Source organism: Zea mays, chromosome 7, assembly GCF_902167145.1.
Source record: "Zea mays cultivar B73 chromosome 7, Zm-B73-REFERENCE-NAM-5.0, whole genome shotgun sequence".
Classification (NCBI taxonomy): Eukaryota; Viridiplantae; Streptophyta; class Magnoliopsida; order Poales; family Poaceae; genus Zea; species Zea mays.
In genome coordinates, this window is record NC_050102.1 from 159,334,143 (window position 1) to 159,342,847 (window position 8,705).

At 38.2% G+C, this 8,705-nt stretch overlaps 1 pseudogene; it reads left to right on the top strand.

Annotated features, from left to right (window-relative positions):
* The first annotated feature begins 1,914 nt into the window (after positions 1-1,914).
* Positions 1,915-6,938, top strand: LOC118473039 (photosystem I assembly protein Ycf3-like; annotated as a pseudogene).
* Positions 6,939-8,705: the final 1,767 nt, after the last annotated feature.

Here is an 8,705-nt window from a genome sequence, read left to right on the forward strand (position 1 = left end):
AACTCTAATTAAAAGAGAGAGAGAGAGGGAAACTAAAGTGAGATAGAGAAGAGTAACACGTGAATTTGGATGGTCATAAGAAAGAAATTTTATACCCCCAAATTCAGTGTGTTACACAGGGTCTATTATGTCGTTTTACCTTACAAGTTTGCTATATACAAAGCATAAAAAATAATAATATATATACAAAAAATCTAAATATTGATGAAATTCCATTTTTTGTGTTACTCCATTTTTGTGTTACTTTAGTAGATTTTACTCTGTTTATCCTTTAGTTTAGTTCTGTTTGATTTTTTGTATTATGTAATGTAAATAGAACAGAATTTATTGTGTAAAATGGAATTTCAATAAAATAAACAAGGAGTCTTTATGTCCCGTTATCGAGGGCCTCATTCAAAAAAATACGTCGTCTCGGAGCTTTACTAGGACTCACTAGAAAAACGTCTAAATCCATAAGTAATCAGAAAAAGAAATTCCATTTTGGGATAAAAGAACAATATCTTATTTGTATTCAAGAAAAACAGAAATTGTGTTTTCATTGTGGTCTGACATAATGACAATTACTTAAATATGAACATATCGCTGGAGAAAAAAAAGATCCACATGTCAGGTTTTACTACAGTTACTTGAAATGAGTTTGGATAGTATCCTTTTTTGATTGGGTATGGCTTCAACCATTCCTGGGCCGGACAATTAGTTAACCATAGACATATTTTAGTTAATGGTCATATAGTTGATATACCAAGCTTTTGTTGCAAATCCCAAGATATTATTACTACAAAGGACAACCAACGACCAAAACATTTGGTTCAAAATTATATTGCTTCATTCGATCCGGGCAAATTACCAAAGCATTTGACGGTCGACACATTGCAATATAAAGGACTAGTAAAAACATTCTATATAGGAAGTGGGTCGGTCTCAAAATAAATGAGTTGTTAGTTGTAGAATATTATTCTCGTCAGACTTGAACTTAACGAAAAAAGGAAAGGTTCATAGAATTTTCCCCCTTCCCCTGAACTAAATCGACCTAAGGCTCTTAATTCGTATTTTTCCCGTTCACCTAGCAGAAATAGATTATCCCCAGTATACTTTTTCTTTTTTTGTTATTTCCTTGATGTGTATTTTACATACCATAGTAATTTGCTATAGAGAATTTCTATTAATTAAAGGTATTATTATTGGAATAAATTGTTAGTTAATTTGACACATTGTGATCGCTAACATTCATGAATTAAGAGAAACGGAAAGAGAGGGATTCGAACCCTCGGTAAACAAAAGTCTACATAACAGTTCCACTGCTACGCCTTCAACCGCTCGGCCATCTCTCCTACATAATCTTATTATGGAAAATCAAGTGAATGAATAGTGAGCTTTTGTATTCCTGCAGTATAGGTACAACCACAACGACTCGAGAATTCCATGGCTCTATTGGATTGGATGGAAAAATTCCTTTTCATCTAAGTGGAAGATCTTGTATTTTTTTACTAGGAATTATGCTCCCTCAAAAAGTTAAAAACCAAAATAAAAAGAGAATGGAAGAATTCTTATGATTCCATAAGGACATAAAGGAACCCTATAATTCCATTTGCATAAGGTACATTACACCATACAATCTAAATAAAAAAGCGGTATGAGGCAATTAATGACTTTGAAAACGTGAAATAGCTGATGAGGGAAGTTGTTGTTGAGAAATAGGAAAGTGGAATGATATCCAGTCTTAATCAAAAAATTCATATCTCTTCTCTTATTGTCCAAACAAAAGGAAAAGGAGACAATTTGAACTGAGTGGAAAATCCATATATCTCTTATCCATTTAGAGCATATGGATCGATTAGTAAGAATCAAATGTTTTGTGTTTATGTTATTTTGTGATAGAATGAAAATAATTATATATAGAATGGGTTGGGAATTATGCCTAGATCCCGCATACATGGAGATTTCATTGATAAGACCTCCTCGATTGTAGCCAATATTTTATTATAAATAATTTCGACAACCTCCAGGGAAAAAGCATTTACTTATTATAGAGATGGTGCAATTTGACTCTTTTAGCCCTGCATATATCTCATTTTTACAAGAAAGAGAGAGGGTTTGCATCGAGAGAACAAAATTAGTAAATGAAACCCACACTTGGGGATGGTGAGGTGAACTAACAATTCATCCTGTCGTGTATCCTCGATTGATGTGGCCTCATATGCTTCAATTGTAGATTTGAGTATTAAGCGAAAGGTTACACCTACATGATAGGTTCTGTATTATAGGGCAATCCGATTCTACTAGTACTAATAGGCACCATAGGGGAGAAAAGCACTACACCTCGAAATAGGAATCAACAAGAGAAAAAACTTTGTTAGAAATTAGCCCTTTCCTGATTGGTATCAGGGTTGGGAAGAATGGTTGGGATAATAAACAACCATCATGTTTGTACTTCGGATACCCTTATAACCATCAAAGGTCGTTGAAGTAGCTAATTCCTCTAAATAGGAGGCATTGAGAACAAAGAGATTCTTGGAGCTATTGTTTTCCTCTAGCATTAATATAATTCATTGGTGTTTCGAAATACCTCTTGGGGAAGGTTGGCTAGAGATTTCTTGGAAAATACCACCCCCTTCGGTCAATAATGAGATGGGACAAATTCGATTTTTATTCTATAGATTTTTTGCTTAGTGCTATGTATAGAATGGAGAAGCCGTATGAGATGAAAACCTCATGTACGGTTTTGGAACAGAAATTTTTTGAATAGAATGAATGATCGTAATGGATGTTGGCTCAATCTGAAAGAAATTATGCAGAAGCTTTGCAGAATTATTATGAAGCTACGCGACTAGAAATTGATCCCTATGACTGGGCATTTTGAACCCAAAAACCCGGACCCGATCCGAACCGAACCCTAATAGATCGAATTGTCGGTCTATTCGGGTTTCAGATTTTGGGTTCGATCTACAAAATAATTTAATTTGATTATTGGGTTCGGATTTGGTTTCTGGCTCTTAAAACCCGAAGAGACCCAAAAACCGAATAGCACCTGAACATCTCGTCTATTCGGCCAAGGCCACATGGCCCAAGGATAGCCCAAGGCCTGCTACACGCTAGCCTAGGAAATTCACATAACCTAGTTCCAGGCTTCTCCCCAAATGTCTGTCGCCCGTCGGCCTCTAATATATATCAATATTGCCCTTCTTTTATCTATGCAAAACAAAAAAGAATAGTAATTAATCCTATAAATCTACGCAGTTGCTCAAGAATTCACTATTCTTCTTAATCAACGATTTCTTATATAGAGAGAACGGCCCTTAGAAATTGCAAATAGTAATTTGTTGAGAATTAATCGAATTGAAGTCATAGTGTCATCGTTGGCAGGAATCGATATATTTACAAGATCTGGGTCACAATTTATATCGACTAAAGAAATAGTAGGAATCCCCAAAATGGTACATTCCTGAAGAGCTATATACTCTTTTTGTTGATCAAGGGCGATCACAATGTCAGGCAACCTCGTCATATATTTGATCCCGCCGAGGTATCTTTGCAAGGTAGATAATTTTCTCTTTAAGATTGCCGCATCTCTTTTTGGGCGATGGTGGAATTTTCCCATTTTTTCTTCTGCTCTTAAGTCTCTAAATTGAGAAAGTCTATTTTGGCATCAGAACCCAGTTCATTACTCTTGATGGAGAGGGAGGATCCGCCTTTTTAGATTTTTGCTATTTATTTTTCTATCTAGGATTAGAACCATATACTTGGTAATAATAGGAACGACACATTATGGCAAAAAAAGTTTGATTCAGAGGGAGAAGAAGCGGCAGAAATTAGAACAAAAATATCATTTGATTCGTCGATCCTAAACAACAAAGAAGCAAATTTTCCCCTTTGAGTTTGAGTGAAAAAACAAAAATGCAAGAAAAACTGCAATCCCTACCACGTAATAGTGCACATACACGCCTTCATCGACATTGTTTTTTAACCGGAAGACCTAGAGCTAACTATCGAGACTTTGGGCACTCGATCCTGGTCGATTGGTTGGGATAGCAGACTTCCTAGTTGGCAAAGTCCTCTCTCAAAAAGGTTTATAGTATAATGGGCATCACTCATTAAGTGAAGTGTTCCGCCAAAGCATGGAAGTCCATCCAATCCAGACACTTGCTAGTTCCACTACCTTGAAATGCTATGTATGAGATCCAGGGGGAGTACGTTCGATGGAATAATTTCTTAGATGTATTACCCTATCCCTAGGGGTTGGGTCCCCTTCTGGCGGGTCAGTGGAATCTTTATGCCCAAAATCCTGATTCGAGTAATCATTTATTTGGTACCACTCAAGGAGCGGGAACTGCCATTCTGACCCTTCTTGGGGGATTCCATCCAGGAAAGACCACCTATTTGTTCGTTTACCAGGTTCAGCACAAAATCATAAATAAGCTCCACCAAGGATTGAAATGCATTTGGCACTGACTTTCCCCCTCCTTTTTTCGTAACAACAAAAACCAGAAGTAGGACCAAACCGTGAGGGAAGGTGCTGGGATAAAGGTCAGTTGAAAAGCACGGCTATACACGAGCTCAAGCTAGTGTGTTGGTCGGATCGTAAGGATTGAGTTGAGTGAACTGGCTTTCCTATCGAATAGAAGGAAGTGGTGCACGACGCTTCGGAATGTGAAATAACGTATCAAATCTCCGGGGGGAAACAGTTGATGTGAATGAATACGACCCTTTTCTCATACACAAGTGGCACTGGAGGTCCATTAGTCTTCTCCCATGTAGCAGAATCATTTCACTGCATGGCATTATGTTGAAACTATACACCCTGCAGTAAGTTTCAACGGAATAGAAGGGAGATGTTTCCAAGGCCGTAGTAGGGATAGCGCTACTGCTCGATGTATGGGTTCGAGCTACTACTGGAGCTACTGAAGTAGATTGTTCTTCATAGATGAAACATTATGGCAAGTATCTGGTGTGATGTCTCCTTGTTTCGTGATTATACTAAAGAGTCGTCTACCAACCTTCGCCCGGGAGCGGGATTCTGATCGTTTCACCACTACTCTCGTAACGCACAGAAAACACTGACGTTTCCGCTCGCTTTCAACCACTGCCACTTTACCTAAGAACTGTGACGCAGTCGGTCAAGTATTGAGGCTAGTATATCAAGGACTTATGAGAACTGAAAAGAAAAAAACTAGGCAAAGGAATTCTCAAAGTTCATTGAGTTAAGGGAGGACCATTCATGGGGGGTGGTTTGATTCCCTTTATACGCGATGTGGTTACATCTACAACCCAAATGGAAGCCAAGCCTTTCGTGGTTCAAAAACGCCGAATCTCGTCTGAATCATCATTTGTCAGGACTTTTCGGAGTAAGTTATTTGGCTTGGACCGCCCAGCAGACTTGCTCTTGCGCCGCTCTTGCCTCCACCAGCCATCACCAGGTCCGCCACCACTCTTGCCTCCACCGGTCCGCCTCGGCTCCTCTGGCCATCCACTGCTCTACCTAAGCTCCTCCGGCGTCTAGCCCTGCACATCGCATCTCGCGGCTCCAGCAGTTCGACTCTCCGGTGAAGCACAGCAAGCACATGCCGGCTATGAGGTCCTGTTCCAGCAGCAACCTCCAGCTTCCGATCAGCACGCACAACGACACGTCACAGTCACGCTCATCGAAGGCTCGATGGCAAGCAGCGACCTCTCGCGTCCTGAAATTTTTGTTTGTATTTAACTGCATGCGATCTGTGACTGGTTGAGATCGGGTAATTCGGTGAACCACCGAACCGAAATTTTCGGTCTATTAGGGTTCGGTTACTGTTTATTCCTCCATTCAATTCGGTTCTCAATTTTTAAAACCCGAAATTTCTATAACCTGAATAGACCGAACCGAATAGACCGAACTGAATAGACCGAATGTCCAGCCCTATTGATCCCTATGATCGAAGTTATATACTATATAACATAGGCCTTATACACACAAGCAATGGAGAGCATACAAAGGCTTTGGAATATTATTTCCGGACGCTAGACCGAAACCCCTTCTTACCACAAGCTTTTAATAATATGGCCGTGATCTGTCATTACGTGCGACTATCTCCACTATAGAAAGGAGAAGAAAAAGAAAGGAGGAAATTTTCTAGTGAATACTAGAAAAGAGGGCTTTCTACATAGGGATCATCAAAACAATGATTTTACCCTATCAACTATAGGAAGGAACGACACTTCACGAGAATCAAAATAGGAATAAAGTAGAGCCTATACTATTATTCTATGGATAAAGCTGAAATTGATAGAGAAAACACTGTAAAGATCAATTAGTGAGCGACTGGGTCGATACAACTAAAAAATTGCTTCATTATACCATGATATGGGACAAAATTTAGGAATCCACTTATGTAATAAAGTTCATCCACTAAGGATTAAGCAGCAGTGTAGTATTAGATCCCAAAGATAGTAAGTTATTTTTTCTTTCTTATTGAAAATGGTCTTTTCTAGGATTCTATAGAGAATTTCACATATGAAAGAAACGAAACCGAGATAGTTACCTTTCCGAAAATTCGAATGAAGAATATATGTCTATCTATGCTTCGTTCTTGTGAAGGTGGGATAAAAGATCAAACTGTTTATTGATCAAAATTAAGGTTTGAAACTTAGGTAATTAACTTTTTCTACTTAACCCAAGAAGAAATTGGATTGATTTTTGGGAAATCGAATTCAGTTAAGATAGGGGAAATTAAGATAGCAATTTCTGAGCCGTATGAGGTAGGAAACTCTTAAGTACGGTTCTAGGGAAAGGAACTGTCTATTCCAACCGAGGAGAACATGCCACTCTACAGGGCGATTCAGGAATTGCGGAAGCATGGTTTGATCAAGCTGTTGAGTACTGGAAACAAGCTATAGCGCTTACTCCAGGAAATTATATTGAAGCACATAACTGGTTAAAGATTACAAAGCACTTTGAATTTGAATAAGACCACTCTCCATCATCATAAAAAGGTGGTTTGGTTGAAAATCAAATCAAGAATTTCATTGTATCCCTTTCTTCTACCTTCAATTTTATATCATATTTCATAAGGATAAACCATAGGGATAGGCTCTAGAACAGAAGCAATAAAGTACATAAAAATCAACAATCTAAATATTCCTACCTAATATATCAGGACAATCTTATTAATAATTCTAATGAGTTGTCTTGGAATTTTGAATCGAATAAAAAAATCTATATTATGCTCACTCAAGGAAAGTAGATGTAGATATGGGCTTATACCCTAAAAAAATACACCAACTTTTTAAATTAAAACATAAAAAAGATTTTTTGTTATGTTGGGAAATAATTTTCTAGAATAACCAATGTCCGTTAGGCACCTAATCCTTATGTCATAGTAGATCCGAACACTTACCTCAGATTGACTTCAATATATAATTGTTGCAGTGAATAACTAAAAAATATTCACTAAAAAATAGAGGGACGATAGATAGTAAAGAAAAGGACTAATTATAATATCTATTTTTTAAAATTTCAATAAAAAGACAGTTGGCGGGTCTCTTTGTATGTCTTGTCCGGAAAGAGGACTTAATGATTATTCGTTCATAGGAACCATAAGTTAAAATTGTTGTGGATAGGGATCCTATAAAAACATCTTTTGAGGAATGGACCAGATCCGAGCATTTCTCAAGGACAATAGCTAAGAGCCACGATACTACCACTTGGATCTGGAACCTACACGCTGATGCTCATGATTTTGATAGTTATACCGGTGATTTGGAGATCTCCCGAAAAGTTTGTAGTGCTCCAATATCTTTCTTTTGTTGAGTGGCATGTACTCATATTGGACCCCAGTGCTCAGGTAGTGTGGCCAATAGTAGGACAAGAAATTTTGAATGATGATGTAGGCGGGGGTTTTTTGAGGAATCCAAATAATCTCTGTTTTTTCCAGATTTAGCGAGCATCCGGAATAACTAGTGAATTTCAACTCTATTGTACCGTAATTGGTGCATTGATTTTTGTATCCTTAATGCTTTTTGCCGGTCCCAAATTGGCCTGGTTTCAAGACGTAGAATCCATATTGAATCACCACTTCGTTTACACCAATCCAGCTCTGGATTAGCATGAATTGGAATTAAATCCATAACCCAAAATAATCCAAGACTACTTAAATTTTTTTATTAGGTTATACCCATCATAGAATATAACCCAATGAGTTTGGGAATTTTTTAAACTATAGAAGACATGTATTCTATCCATTGCTCATTAGGTATGGAACAAATCCATGAAGATATTGCACACGTTTGCATTAGAATCTATGGATCAAAAGAATAACTAGCTTTGAGAGATACATGTATTAATTGATGAATTTAATCTGACCATGCTATTGAGTGTGAGATATGAATTTAACTAATCCATATCTGAATTAAATCCACGGTAGGATTTCATCCCGTGTAACCGAGGACTTGGGTCTGTTATTTTCGGCGGGACACATTACCGATTAACATTTTCTGAAGGCTGGGGACCTGGGGTTGATCTAAAGAGATACCACTTTTCGGGAGTACCGAGTTTTTTTTGTTCACATTAGAGCGCTGCAAAACAAAAGGCTTTCGTGTGCCCTCCGGTCCGGCCGCCTTCTCCGCGCGCGCTAGGAGTAATAAACGGAAGGCACCAATCTCGGAGGCAACGGCCCAGACGCGCAAGCGGAAGAAAGGGGGAGCGCAACATTCGCGGCCGCGGGGAGGGAGAGAGA